General features: G+C 36.8%; 1 long non-coding RNA gene across 1 annotated transcript; it reads left to right on the plus strand.

Annotated features, from left to right (window-relative positions):
• Positions 1 to 346: 346 nt before the first annotated feature.
• LOC115506515 lies at positions 347 to 6,846 on the plus strand. The gene is made up of 3 exons (XR_003966405.1): positions 347 to 482; positions 2,760 to 2,961; positions 6,642 to 6,846. It is a non-coding gene; the product is annotated as an uncharacterized LOC115506515 (long non-coding RNA).
• Positions 6,847 to 15,020: the final 8,174 nt, after the last annotated feature.

Consider the following 15,020-nt stretch of genomic DNA (forward strand, 5'->3'; position numbering starts at 1 on the left):
TAGCATGAATCCTATCTCTCAGAAATGGTTTCTATGCCAACCACCAGACAGAAAATTCTGAAGTCACTACATTCCACTCCATAATTTTAAGTCATTACATCGCATAAGTGTATTTATTTTGTTCAGTGACTGGTCCAACACTGTTCTTTAGCCTATGACATCGGTGACTAATCATAGTAACTACTACTTCTGAAGTTCTTATTAGTATATTTGACCTACCAAATCAAATAAATTCCAAATGGAATAATATTTATCAAAATCCAATAGGTTTTTAAATATATCTAAATAATGCGTTCAACACAGATCTTTAATGCTTTCTACATGTCATGCTCTGTTCTAAGCACTGGAGATATACTAAGGATGAAGAGAGAGAGACTGACTGCTCCCACTGAGTGGGTGGTACTGATGAAAAGCAAGTAGACAATAACCATGTGGCTTATCAGGAATAATCCACTGGAGAGACTGGAAAAGAGGCATCTTCTGTAGGTGTGATAATTGTAGAATAGTTTCCTGAGGAGGGGAAATAAAAGAACTAAAGCATGGAAAGCCATTGGAAGAATTCAAGAAAAAGCACTTCAAGTGGAGGAAACTCCAAGAACCCTGTAGCTGGAGGGTAGTAATCTGAGGAGAGGGTGTTGCAAAGTGGAGTGAGAAAGGATGGTACAGGCCAGGTCACGTAGGTCACAGTGAAGAGTAGATCTTTGACATTGGTGCGATGGCAAGTTATTGGAGAGTGTCATGCTGATGAGGGATATGACCTGATTTGCCTTTGCAGATCACTGACTATGATGTGAAGTAGAGCTGGAGGTGGTAAGCAAGGAGAAATATAAATTTGCATTATTATGATTCTAGTAAAACATTTTCTTCATGAGATGAATCTACAAATCTCAGATGGAGTTCATAATACCATTAGTGAAATTTGCATGGCTGCACATGAGAAAGAAACAGGAAACAAAACTCAATTCTGCATTTCAACATGATCACCATTAAACTAAGACAATGAAAATGCAGAAAAGTAACTATTTTCCTCCATGCTTGGGAGTAAGGAGTGGTTATCAGTTAGAGATTTGGGTTACCTAGTAGGTCATTGGTATTGACTACTACCCCCACCCCCCGTGACCTCCATCTTATGACTTCTCTTAAAACAATATCTGAAATGTGAGTAGCCCAGAGGAGCCTGAGAGAGGGAGCTATAAACTTCTCCAGGCTCCTCCCAACTAGAGGAAGACCAGGAGCCAGCATACCTGTAGCAAGAGGGGGTCTCTGTAGTTAAGCCAGAGAAAGTTTTTGTTTGTTCACTCATGTGCTTTTATTTATGTATTTGGTACATTGGTTGTAAAATAGAATTAGACCACAAAGCGTTGAAATTAACAATTGGAACTCAGACTTCCAGAGACCTGGGTGCCGCCTCCAGCTCTGCCACGTACTTGGGGCCAGTAACGTCCCAGTGCATGGGCTCCCTCGTTAGTAGAACTAGGAGAATGGAAATGTGTTTGTCTTATAGATTCATTAAGATTACACATGCAGAGTACTTAGGAATACTACCTGGTATTAATAAGCATTCACTAACTAGCTTAAAAAACATAGAAGTGTAAAATAGATAAACATTTTGTCCTGAGTGAATTAGTTCCCAATTAAATGAAACTTCATGAAGGCAGAAACCAGGACTGTTTTACATATATATTGGGCTTATAACCATAGGCCCAATACCTAGCTCAGTAGCCATAAAACAAATACAGTTGAAGAAAGGCAGGCAGGCAAGCAAGAAGGAAGGAATTCAGGGAGGGTAGAAGGGAGAGAGGAAAGAGAGAGAGGGAATTTCTAACTAATAGGAAGTGAATTGTTTGAAGGAGAATTTCTTTCACTCCCATTAAGCAAAAGAAATTGTTTATAGTCAAAAGTATCTGATAAAAGACTGAAACGTGTTAAAGATTTCTTGAGATTGTACAGAACTAGAAATGGAAATCTAAAACTTTGTGTGTGTGTGTGTGTGTGTGTGTGTGTGTGATGCACTGAAGATATTGCATTTATGTATAGAGTGCATTCTAGGGTTTGATTTCAATTTCCAAAATATGCCTCTAGATTACTCACTTGTCTCGATTTCCACTGCTATCATCCCAGTCTAAGCCCTAGACATCTCTCATCTGAACTATTGCTCTCTCCTGTGTGTGCCCAGAATATGTGCTCGCTTCAGCAGCACATGTACTGTGTGTACCCAGAATATACTAACCTCCTTCTCGCCGCAGAGGCTTTCAGCTTCTGTCTTCTAAGTAAAGTGCTCTTCCCTTAGGCTCTTTCCCATCATTCAGGCTTCAGCTGAAAAGTCACCCGTTCAGAGTGTCCTTTCTTGGCCACCCCATCTAAGTAGATTCTTAACTTTTATGAGAGTACCAGGTGTATATTATTTCTTCTACTTATCAACACCTATAGTAATTTCATTTATCTGTTTCCTAAAGTGAATGATGAATGCATGAATTTATTTCTGATTTAACTGTACCTCAGTTATCTGAACTAGACAATAATTTGTTGAAGCCAAACACTGTTGACCTTTCTCTCTTTCAAAGACGTAAACTTTGTGATGGTACCTACAAGTTGAAGTTAAGCACACGTTTTTCCAAACAACATGTTAGCATCTTTTAGTCACTGTTTCACTATTTATAGGAAATTAAAATCACCATGCAAGTTGCAGGAAAGTCACCTGCCTAACACAAGAGTAAATACGGTAATTTCCATCCCTTACTCCTTCCATTCTTTCATAGGCATCTGCCAGCATGGCATGCATATTGAAATCCCAATTCAGGAATGAAAATCTGAAACCAAGCTATCTGCTTTTGTGTACTCTGGCACTGCATCATTTAAAATAATCCAAGAATGAAAATATGAGCTAAGCTGTTTGCTTTTTTAAACATTGAGCGTGTCAATCCTGAAATTCCACTGGACAAGCATTTACTCTCCACAAAGGTAAGAGTTCCTGTTGACCTTGAATTATTCAGATGTCTAACAATACAGTACCCTCCAATATATGTTCATTCTGAACAAATAGAATTTGGACCAAATTATGTCACGATCACAATCAATTATAGCTCACTAAATAACATAGAGATTAAATGTTTTTAGGAGAGCATTTAAGATGTAAGGCTCTGAAATCATTGCACCCTGAGTTTGAATGCAAGCTCTGGCACTTACAAGGCGTTTATCCTTGGGAAAGTTACTCTGCCTGTCTAAGGCCCCAGTTTCCTTGGTGATAAAATGGGGATAATAAAATATTTCATTAAGATCTTCTTAGGGCTAAATATAATAGTGCATATAGAATATTTACTATAGTAGCTTTCTTAATACATATTAGGTGATGTAATAATAATAATCATTATTATTATTATTATTGTTACTGGCTTTTTTAGTTCAAATGGATCTTACAGGTTCTTGAGTCCAAACTTCAGTGAAGTTCCAAGAATCTCCAATTTATGAGTGGTCATCCAGACGCTTCTTGAATAATGTAGATTATTCTATGTTCCTCAATTTCAATTGTTTGCAAATAATTTATGCAATTTTATTGTCTCATTTGGTCCTAGTTCTGTCTGTTGGAGTAAACAGAATTAGATTTAACCATCAGCCCTAAGATATCCCTTCAAATCTTTGAAAATAGCTATTTCACTTTTCTTCTCTCACCTCCACTGCACACTGTCCAAGTCTTCATGTTAAGCTGAACATCTCCAGTTCTTCACGTGACACAGTTTCACTCTCCTCTGAACACAACCCACTTTGTCAATACTCTTCTTAATAATAGCTGGAAAAAATGTTGAGTATATTTGTCAGAATATGTCTGGCAAGAGCAATGACCAGAAGTACAATTGTATTCCTTTTCCTGGACACTACATTTCTTTTAATGCAGGATAAGAATGCCTTAGCTTTTTTGGCTCACACCTTTGGATCATATTGAGCTTGCTCTCAATTAAATATCCAAGTCTTTTTCATGTGAATTTCTGTTAAGCCAGTTCTCCCTGCATCCCGTATTAATATCAGTCTGTAGTTCCAGTCTGATGAAATCTTTTTGAATCCCAATTCTTTCTTTGAGCATATCAACTATCATTTCCAGCTTTGTGTCAACAGCAAATGTGGTCAGCTTGCCTTTTGTGTCTTCATTTATGTTGTTGATAAGGCTATCAAATAGAATTTTGCCATGGAAAGAACCCTTTGACCACTCTGGGGGTATTATCCCAGGTTGAAATCAGCCCATGAATTAATATTGTTTGCATACAGTTATCCAACCCTTTGTGACTCTCCCTAATTACAGGGTTAACTATTCTTACCTATAAGCATGCTGCTGTTAGTAGTGTGATGTCATGGAACACTATAACTCAGTTCAAATCCTTGCTTTGTTACTTACTATCTGTGTGATGTTGGGCCAGTTATTTAACCCCTCTGAGCTTCCTTTTCCTAATTTACAAAATAGTTTTTAATTAATAGGCTAGTTCATGATGAATTGTGTCATATTGATCAATGGGTCTCAAAAAGCCAACATACTTCAGGCACATGGAAATTGCAGCATAAAATGAATTAGTGAATAAATAAAAGAGAAATGATTAAGTCAAATTACTTATTGAAATCAAGATGCGTTGTCTATGTCTATGTTATTTCTCCGATCTTTTTGTGTAGTCCACTTATGAAAAGTTGATAATAAGATATGTAAAGTATTATGTATTTATAAATGATCCATTGCTAACTCCTAAGATCACTATAGTCTTTATTGTTTATTGAGATATGATTTACATATTATAAAATTAACTCTTTTATAGTGTGCAATCTAATGGCTTTTAGTGTATTTACAGAATTGTGTAAACCCCAGAATCTAATTTCAGAACATTTTTTTAAATTATTTTTTAACGTGTATTTATTTTCGAGACAGAGAGAGACAGAGCATGAACAGGGAAGGGGCAGAGAGAGAGGGAGACACAGAATCCTAAACGGGCTCCAGGTTTTGAGCTGTCAGCACAGAGCCCGACGCGGGGCTCGAACTCACAGACCGTGAGATCATGACCTGAGCCGAAGTCGGACACCCAACCGACCGAGCCACCCAAGCACTCCTAATTTCAGAACATTTTAATCACCCAGATAAAAAATTCTGTACCCATTAACAGTCCCTCCCCATTTCCTCTTCAACCTTCAACCCTAGACAACCATTAATCTATTTTCTATTTCTACAGATTTGCCTATAATGCGCACTTTGTATAAATAGATTCACTTAATAATTTGCTTTCTATGAATATATTTTTTTACTTAGCATAATCTTTTCAATGCTTATCCAGGTTGTAGCATGTATCATTACTTCATTTGTTTTTACTGCCAAATAATATTATATAGATGTACCATACATTATCCATTCATCAGTTGACAGACATTTGACTTGTTTCCACTTTGGGGATACTATAAATAATGCTGCTATGAGCATTTGCATACAAGTTTTTGTATGGACATATGTTTTTATTTCTCTTGGATGTACACATATATGAGTGGAATTGATCGATCACAGGGTTGCTCTGTTTAATCTTTTGAGGAGTTGTTTTCGAAGGCAGTTGTACCATTTTACATTCTCACCAGCATGGAAGAAGGCTCCAGTTTCTCCACATTTTAGCCAATACTTGTTATTTTTCAACTTTTTGATTATAGCCACTTATTATTATAGTGTGATGGTGCGTAGTGGTATCTCATTGTGGTTTTGATTTGTATTTCCATAATGACTACTGCTGTTGAGCATCTCTTAATGTGCTTATTTGACCATATGTATACCATCTTTGAAGAATGACTATTCAAAGTATTTGCCCATTTTTCAATTGCAATATTTACGTTTTTATTGTTGAGTTGCAAGAGGTCTTTTATATTCTGGATGCTAGCTCCTTATCACATGTATGATTTGCAAATATATTCTCCCATTCTATGGATTGCCTTTTAACTTTTTTGATAGATTTTTGAAGCACAAAAATGTTTACACCTGATGAATTTCTATTTATTTATTTCCTTATGTTGTTCTTGTGCTTTTGGTGTGTCATATGTAAGAAACCATTGTCTAACCCAAGGTTACAAAGGCTTATGTCTATATTTTCTCCTAAGAGTTTTATATTTTGCCCTTAAATTTAGATCTTTTATCCATTTGGAGTTAATTTTTGTGTATTGTGTGAGGTAGGGGTCCAACTTTTTTCTTTTGCCCATGGATAGCTAATGGTACCAGCACCATTTGTTAAAAAGGCTATTCTTTCTGCATTGAATATTCTTGGAAAATTGTTGAAAATCAGTTGATTATAGGGGGGTTAAACGTCAGACTCTTGATTTCCACTCAGGTCATGATCTCTCAGTTTTTAAGTTCAAGCCCTGCATCAGGTTCTGCGCTTACTGTGAGGAGCCTGCTAGGGATTATGTCTCTCTCCTTCTCTCTCTGCTCCTCCCCTGCTTGTGCCCTTTTTCTCTTTCTCAAAATAAATAAATGAACTTTAAAAAAAAGAAAATCAATGGACTATAAATGTGAAATTTATTCCTGCACTTTCAATTCTCTTCTAGTGCCCTACTATACTGTTTTGAATATTATAGCTTTGTAGTAAGTTTTGAAATTGGTAAGATGAGTCCTTCATCTTTGTTCTTTTTTAAAGTTTTTTAGGCTATCTGGGTCTCTTCCATTTTTCCCTGAATTCTTGAATCAGCTTGTCCGTTTCTGCAAAGAAAGAAAGAAAGAAAGAAAGAAAAGAAAAGAAAAAAGAAAAGAAAGCTGGAACTGCATTGACTATGTAGTTTTGCCCCAAATTTGGGGAATGTTGCCATGTTAACAATATCAAGTCTTTCAGTCCTTGAACATAGGATGCCTTTCCATTTATTAAGTCTTTAATTTCTTTCAATGACGTTTTGTAGTTATCAGAGTACAAATCTTGAACTCCTTTTGTTTATTTTATTTGTAACAATTTTATTCTTTTTGATGCTATCCTAAATGGAATTTTTAAAAATTTTATTTCAGATTGTTTATTGCTAGTATATAGAAATATAACTAACTGCATAATTGCATAATTTTATTGTATGCTGAAACCTTGTTGAACTTGTTTATTAGCTCTAATAATTTTTTTCTTTCATATTTTCCTAGGATTTTCCATATGTAAGATCATGTCTTCTACAAATACAGATAGTTTTACTTCTTCTTTCCAATTTGGATACCCTTTATTTCCCTTTCTTACTTAATTATGATGGCTAAATCTCTAGTACAATGTTGAATTGCATGTTGAATGCTGAAATGGTAAGAGAGACATATTTACTCTGTTCCTGATTTGGGGGGGAAGTTTTCAGTTTTTTACCATTAAGGATAATGTTACCTGTGGGTTTTTGTAGATGTCCTCTATCAAGTTGGGAAAATTTCTTTCTATTTCTTATTTGTTGAATGTTATTTTAGTATAAGAGGGTGTTGGATTTTGTCAAATGCTTTTCTTTGTCTACTAAAATGATCATGCATTTTTTGTCCTTTATTCTATTAATATGGTGTATTATGTTGATTTATTTTTATATGTTGAAGGAAACTTCCACCTAGGAAAATTCTACTTATGAAATACAATCCTTTTTAAAAAAATATAGTTGGATTCATTTTGCTAGTAACTCAGTGAACCAATACTTTCCAAGTGGCCAAAAGATGATATAATATCATGCATGGGTAAACAATCTATTCAAAGTACAAGATAGGCCATGAATTTTAATGTAACAGAATGTGAAAACCTTATTAATATGGCTTAAGATTCTACACCAAAGCTAATCTTTAAGAATTTGTTGAGTTTTAGGGTAATATAAAAAACTCCTAACTATATGAAAGACTGTTATAATGTAGTCAGTTCTACTTTAATGCATGTTTTGAAAATCTAAATTTGTTCCAACTGGAACCATTAGATGAATGCAGAAAACTGCACCCAAATGAATGGAGCTGTGTAGGAATATGTAAAATGCATCCACGCACACATGGTAAGTATATTGGCCTACCACATCCTCCCATCCACATCTGGTGTTATAAGCTTCCTTTTGATTTCAAATGATTCTTCTGTCACCACTACCCCAAAACTCTCCAGCTCTAAGCTTTCTAATGGACTTATGGCTCCTGCCTTAAACTCTCTCTAATATTCCCATTTCCTCTCAGCTTGTTTTGTATTTTTTCTTTCTTGTCTCTTATTCTTTTGTTTTCTTCCTCTGGCACATGTATGGTAGTGGGTGTAGAGCCAAAGCAGGCAAGCCTAGTGGGAATGTAAGCACCTACTCCTACATGCAAACCTCAGGTATTTTTCAAGGTAAATTACCATGTGTACCATAGTATTATTCATTCCTTAATCATTTAACATGTGTAAAGCTGTGATACCAATTTTACTAGATTATTGTCTGTGTTTTAAATTACATTCCTACCTGTTTTTATGTGTCACTGAGAAGTTTATGAGTGTTGTATCTCAACTCTATTTCCCTATCAGCCTTGTGGGGTTTTTTATTGAGGTAAAGTTCACCTAACATAAAATTTAACATTGTAACCACTTTAAAGTATACAATCTAGTGGCTTTTGGTACACTGACAGCATGGAAACAATCGCTACTATTTAATTCCAGAACATTCTCATCATCCCAAAAAGAAACCTCATACCTATTTAGAAGTCACTTCCTGTCCCCACTCCCTACCAACACTGGTAATCACTAATCTGCTTTCTCTGGATTTGCTTATTCTGAACATTTCATATAAATGGAATTGTACAATTGTACAATTGTATGTGGGCTTTTGTGTCCAACTTCTTTCACTTAGCATGTTTTCAGGTTCACTCATGTTGTAGTATGTGTCAGTAGCCCATTCCTTTTTATAACAGAATATTTCATTGTATGAATATATGACATTTGTTTAGTCATTGGTGTCCATAAATTGGTGGACATTTGGGTTGTTTCCATTTTTTACTATTTGAATAATGCTTTAAAAATTTGATATAAAAATTTAAATAAATAAGTAAATAAATAACAGTGGTATACAACTATCTGTTTGAGTCTCTTTTCAGTTCTCTTGGGTATACAACTAGGAGTAGGATGCTGGGTCATATAGTAATCTTTTGTTTAACTTTTTGAGGAACAACCACACTGCCTCTCTTAAAATTATTATAGCCATCCTAGTGAGTGTGAAGCAGTATCTCATTTTGGTTTTGATTTGCATCTTTATTCATGAGGGATATTGGCCTGAAGTTTTCTTGTGATCTGTTTTTCTGGCTTTGGTATCATGGTAATACCAGTCTCATAGAATGAGTTTGGAAGTTTGGGGAAGAGTCTGAAAAGGATTTCACTTTTTGAAAACTTTGGAAAAGATTAGTGTTAATTATTCTTCAAATGGTACAATTCACCAGTGAAACTGACTGGTCCCAAACTTTTCTATGTTGGAAGTTTACCAATTACTGATGTACTCTCTTCACTTGTTATTATTCAGATTTTCTATTTTCTTTTCAGTTACTTTTAGTTGTTTATATCTTTCTAAGAATTTGTCCATTTCATCTAGATTATTTAATTGGTTGGCATACTATTGTTCATTGTATTCTTTCACGATCCTTTTATTTCTTCTAACCTTTACATTGTGAAGATCACCCCCTTGCTCAAAAATAGGAGCTGATCACTTCCCTTTTATTCCCTTAAAATTTTAGCACATACTCTAAAAAATTGTTGAAGTCTTTGCAAGGTAAAAATCATAAACATGGCTTATTACAATTGCATTTGATGGGTCAGGCATAATAACTAATATGTTATTCTTTACACAGACAGATATACCTGTCCTTCATTTTAGCAAGGGAAGATAGATAATACACAAAATTAGTTGAATTGTATAGCATTTTAAAAAGTGGTTAGTACTTTGGAGAAAAAAGAAAAAGGTGATAGGCCAACAGTACAGAAGTTTGAGAGCATGATTTCACAATGGATACTCATTTTCTTCCCTGCAAGGGTGACATTTGCACAAACAACTAGAAGATATTTTCATGATATAGTCTCCCTGTTCAAATTGGTATCATCACATGTTTCCCCCTTCAAAACCTCCTTTTGACGTGCAGCCCTACCTTTCTGTCCCATGTAAAACACCCCCACTGTTTTTTTTCTGTGCTGCCTTTCCACCTCCAACACCTCCATGCATACTTGTCCCTTTTCCAGCGTCATCAAATATCTTTCCAATGTGCTTACTATGGAGGGTGTGTCCTCCCAGCAGGGGACATATTTGTTCCTCTAAATGGCATTTTAAAAAAGCATTTGACTTTTATCATAAGCGTCTTATAATAGATATATGTCCTCTAAAGAATTTCCCCTTTCGGACATGCTCCCCAAGTTCATTCTTCTGAATCTTGCTGCCATGTATTTCTTCCAGAACAGGGTGCCAGGTTCTATTATTTTAATGTGGACCACGATTCTTTATTACTAGAGCAACTTACCTTTTTATGTGCTTTAGAAAATTTTATAAAAAATAATTTCAGCTACTTTTAGAAAGTTATGTTTAAGTTAATTTCAAAATGTTAAATTCAGGGGCACCTGGGTGGCTCAGTCAGTTAAGCGTCAACTGCAGCTCGGATCATGATCTCATGCATGGTTCGTGGGTTCGAGCCCCGTGTCAGGCTCTCTGCTGTCAGTACAGAGCCTGCTTCAGCTCATCTGTCTCCCTCTCTCTCTGCCCCTCCCCAGTTCACTCTTTCCTTCTGTCTCTCTCTCTCTCTCACTCTCTTTAAAAAATAAACACAAACATTCTTTAAAAAGTTAAAAAATGTTAAACTCAATATACTTTATGTATACAAAAAGAAAGTAGCCTACCAGTTTTTTATTTCCTTAAGATAGATATCTTCATTTGCTTTAGAAAAGAGCCCCCAAAATCCAAAGTCTGAGAAGCATTGGTGTCATTCCTCCAAGGATAATTATATTAGCTAAGGATATTTATAGTAAAAAAATTTTTTTATTATAGGTAGTTTCATAGGAGTAAGATAAAATCCATAAAATTGTAGAGTGCAAGGTTAGGAGAGATATTTTCTTTTGTGGGGTGCAAAGAGAAAGAAATTAGCATTCGCTGAGCATCTACTAGACATAAAACCCTATTACGGTCCTCTCAACAACAAAGCAGCTAGACCTTAATATCTCCATTTGACAAATGATACAACTGAGCTCTGAAAAGATAAGCAACCTACTCCAGGTGACACAATTATAGACTGGCTAAGCTTGGACTGAAACTGGTGTAAAGGCCAGAGTCTTTCTTTCCAGTAGTTCATGTGATAATAGAACTCAAACTAGGCCCATACCAAATAGTAATTATCATAGAAATCCAAGCTATAAACGCTTACTAAACAAAAAATGGTTGAGCCACATCCAATTTGTAAAGTACCCAAGGATAGTTCATTGTAGAGCCATTAATTTACATGAAAAATTGATGCATTATTTGTGACAGAAAAAGAAAACAGAGGCCACAATCTCTGCCCACACACCCTCACAACACACACACACACACACACACACACACACATACACACACACACACAACAAAAAAGGTTTTGTGCTAGTACCTTTTAAAATTCTCTTTGAAACCTTTATTTTCAGCATTTTGGGGATGCATGACAAGTAGTTAGCAAATATGCAAGTATTAAATAACATAGTGGTGAAATTTTAAGATCGGTGTGTGACTTTTCATTCAGGTGCAAAGTGTATTGAGGGAATGTCTCTCCTCCCTTTTGTCAACGTTGCAATTATCAAGCAGTTACTGGAGCCAGCTTTCCTCTTGCAGGGGACTGATGGGTCCCCCATGACCATGATCTCCACGCAGAGTAGCCACCTCTGCCCCGAGAAAAACCTGGTTGCACAACCACAAATGACACTCTTAAACTAGGCCAGACATCATGAAAGTTCACACCCCTGACCAAAAAAAGGCATTGTGCAAGAGAGTATGGATAACTTGGAACCCACAAAAAAGAATCACTGCTGGAAAAACCCAGCTCGGTTACTCAGGTTTAACTGAGGATCTGTCATTAGAATTAATATGGTGACCATATAATTTATCATCCAAACTAGTACTCTTTTGAGGGAGGTGTTATTATAAACCCTCTGTGATAGCAGGCGTGAACTGGGGTGCACCAGGCAGTGGGGGGCTTCTGGTATGGTAGCTGTTAGCCTCATCTCTGTAAATAAGAAGACAAACATCTAAATCGTATATCTGCACCATGCAGTGTTGCAAGCTCTCTGGGAACATTTTGGATGAAAGAAGTCTACCTGTTAGTAGCTGCTAGAGGCAAAGCCTATCGTCCAGGTAACAGAACTCCATGCACGATTAAATGAACCTCGGGACAGGTTAGTATACAGCAAGCAAGAACACAGTTCTCTTTTGTCTCTTGTCCCAGAAATATGAACCATGAGAAAAAGGGCAATAATACAGAGAAACCAAGGGTTTTGGCCCTCTTTCATATGGCCTCACAGCATTTTTAGGTACTAGCACTTAACAAGATCTGTGGCCCTTCATCTTGTTCCCGTGTTGTCTACCCACGAGTAGCTGAAGAACAAGGATCATATCTAACTCATCTCTGCAGCCCCAGCATTTAGCACACAGCTGCACGGCATGTCCTCAATTAAAGTATATAACGTGAATGAAAACAGTAGGATCAAGGTTCTTAATCCTGAAACTAAAGGATTTACTACATTGACAGACGCTGAACCTAAGAAATGAATTTTCCCTCTTGGTTATTAAAAAATAAAACCCATTGAGTTTCAGGAATAAACTCCTATGAAAATCCTATGCCCCTCACCCTCATTTCTACTTGATTTTGCTTTCATATGCAAATGTAAGGGCGAAAGCCAAAAAGACTGTTTCAAGTTCCAAAGCTCGCGACAGGGTGAAAAGCAACTTTAACTTTGTCAGTTACTTGTTAAATCTCCGCAGTCTTTTCGGTTATTTCAGCTTTGCTCTACAAGCAGGCTATCAGTTTTACCATCCTATTTTTGTGTTTGCTAACCAGAAATTACTGCAGTGTTTCCTAAGATGACTGGAATGGTAACTATTCTTTTTGAACTCACCCTGCCTGCCATACCTTTCTTTCTCTTCAGCCACCATGGAATCAGAGTTCTAAATAAAGAGCTTACATGTGTTTTCAAGCAGCCAAATTCACCTCTGTTTATTTCACCTCCAGGAATATTCTTTGGCTAGAAGCTCTGGGAGCTTCATTTACTGGTAGCTCAGTTAATACAGACAGCGACATACTTCTAAGATGGCCTTTGGGCAGAATTCAACTAGAGCTGCTTCAAATTCTTTTTAGAAGTGGACAGGGCATAAATACATATATTTTTGATAGCAACTATGGAAGGGTTGCAGCATCATATCTTTTTTGGAATGAGGTGGGATATAAATAAATAGAGAACTATGCAGAGTTCCATCTCAGATATTTGTTTACAAGGAAAAGGTCTGATCTCTCCAATCCATCCTCTTTATTGTTGCCAGAGTTATTTTCCTAAAGTGAGAAAGTATCCTATTACTGCTCTCCCTCCAATCTTTCCAAGTCTCGTTTGACCCTCCGTTCACATTTCTTACCTCCATTTACAAAGCCTAGGGTATGTGAGCTTTCCAGACTCATCTCCCACCACCTTTCCATTCCTACTCAATGACATAGATTGATAGCAAAAATGACCCAGTTTCCTACCTTTCCACACTCTGCTCTGTGACTGTGTAGCACCTACTGACATTCCCACTCCTTGAATCTGCACTGGCCTGGTGAATACATTGCCTTATAGAACGTGGATGATGTGCTGGTTCCTTGGGTAGTCCTCAGAGGGCATTATGTGGCTTTTGTTCTAATACTGCCTCTGTCACAAAAACAAGCCCAGGCCAGTCTGGCAGAGGGTGAGATTTCACATAATGCAGATATGTCATGCTGGCCGAGGCCATCTTAGACCAGTTAACTCCTAGCTACAAGACAGTTATCACAGATATAAGGGTGAGCCCTGCTTAGGTGGGCAGAATTCAGAGGCGCCTGGGAGGCTCAGTCAGTTAAGCATCCGACTTCAGCTCAGCTCATGAGCTCACGGTTCAGTTCGGAAGTTTGAGCCCCGTGTCAGACTCTGTGCCGACAGCTCAGAGCCTGGAGCCTGCCTACTTCAGATTCTGTGTCTCCCTCTCTTTCTGCTCCGTCCCACTCACATACATGCACTCTGTCTCTCTGTCTCTCTCTCTCTCAAAAGCAAAAAATAAACATTAAAAAAAATTTAGGTTAGCAGAATGCACCCAGACCCACCCAGCCTATCCATAGATTCCTGATAAATAATAAATGTCTGCTGTGTAAGCCACTGGATTAGATTCATGATAAATAATAAATGGTTGTTGTTTAAGCCACTGGATTGGGAATGATTTGTTACACAGCTTTACTGTGACTAAAGATAACTGATACATATACCAAACTACGTCTAGTTCCTGAATGCAAATGATTTTTCACCTTTTCACTGTTTTAAAAATGCTATTCCCTCTGGTTGGAGTAAGTTTAAATTTAGCCCATACTCATTATATACCCCCACATTCATTCCCCATCTTTGTCAGCCAGGGACAATCCTACTTACATTTTAATATCTTGCAACTCAAAACACCGCTGCCAAACTCAGCAATAGTGTGGTCAATAAAAATCTCCTTTATTTCTCTTTTTCTCTCTTACCTCAAAGTCACTCTCTCCTCCATGATTCTTAGTGCTTTGCACCAGTCTACATCCTAGCAGTTGTCACATTATATTGAACTTATTTTGCATTTTTGTTTCCTCCACTAGACTGTAAGCTCCTTGAGAAGGGAGAGCATGCCATTCAATCTAGAGTAGCCAGGGCGTAAGATAGGTCCACACATTTTAGTTGCCTGATTGTGTTTATTTTCTACTAAGCATTTGTTTCTTATCAAAATACAGATATGGAAATGTTACACAATACAAGTGAGAACAATATTTAAGTTAATTTTCAATCATGTGTTAACACTATGCTAGGATTAAGGAGACAAAAGTCGGTCAT

The sequence above is a fragment of the Lynx canadensis genome, chromosome F2 (assembly GCF_007474595.2).
Source record: "Lynx canadensis isolate LIC74 chromosome F2, mLynCan4.pri.v2, whole genome shotgun sequence".
Classification (NCBI taxonomy): domain Eukaryota; kingdom Metazoa; phylum Chordata; class Mammalia; order Carnivora; family Felidae; genus Lynx; species Lynx canadensis.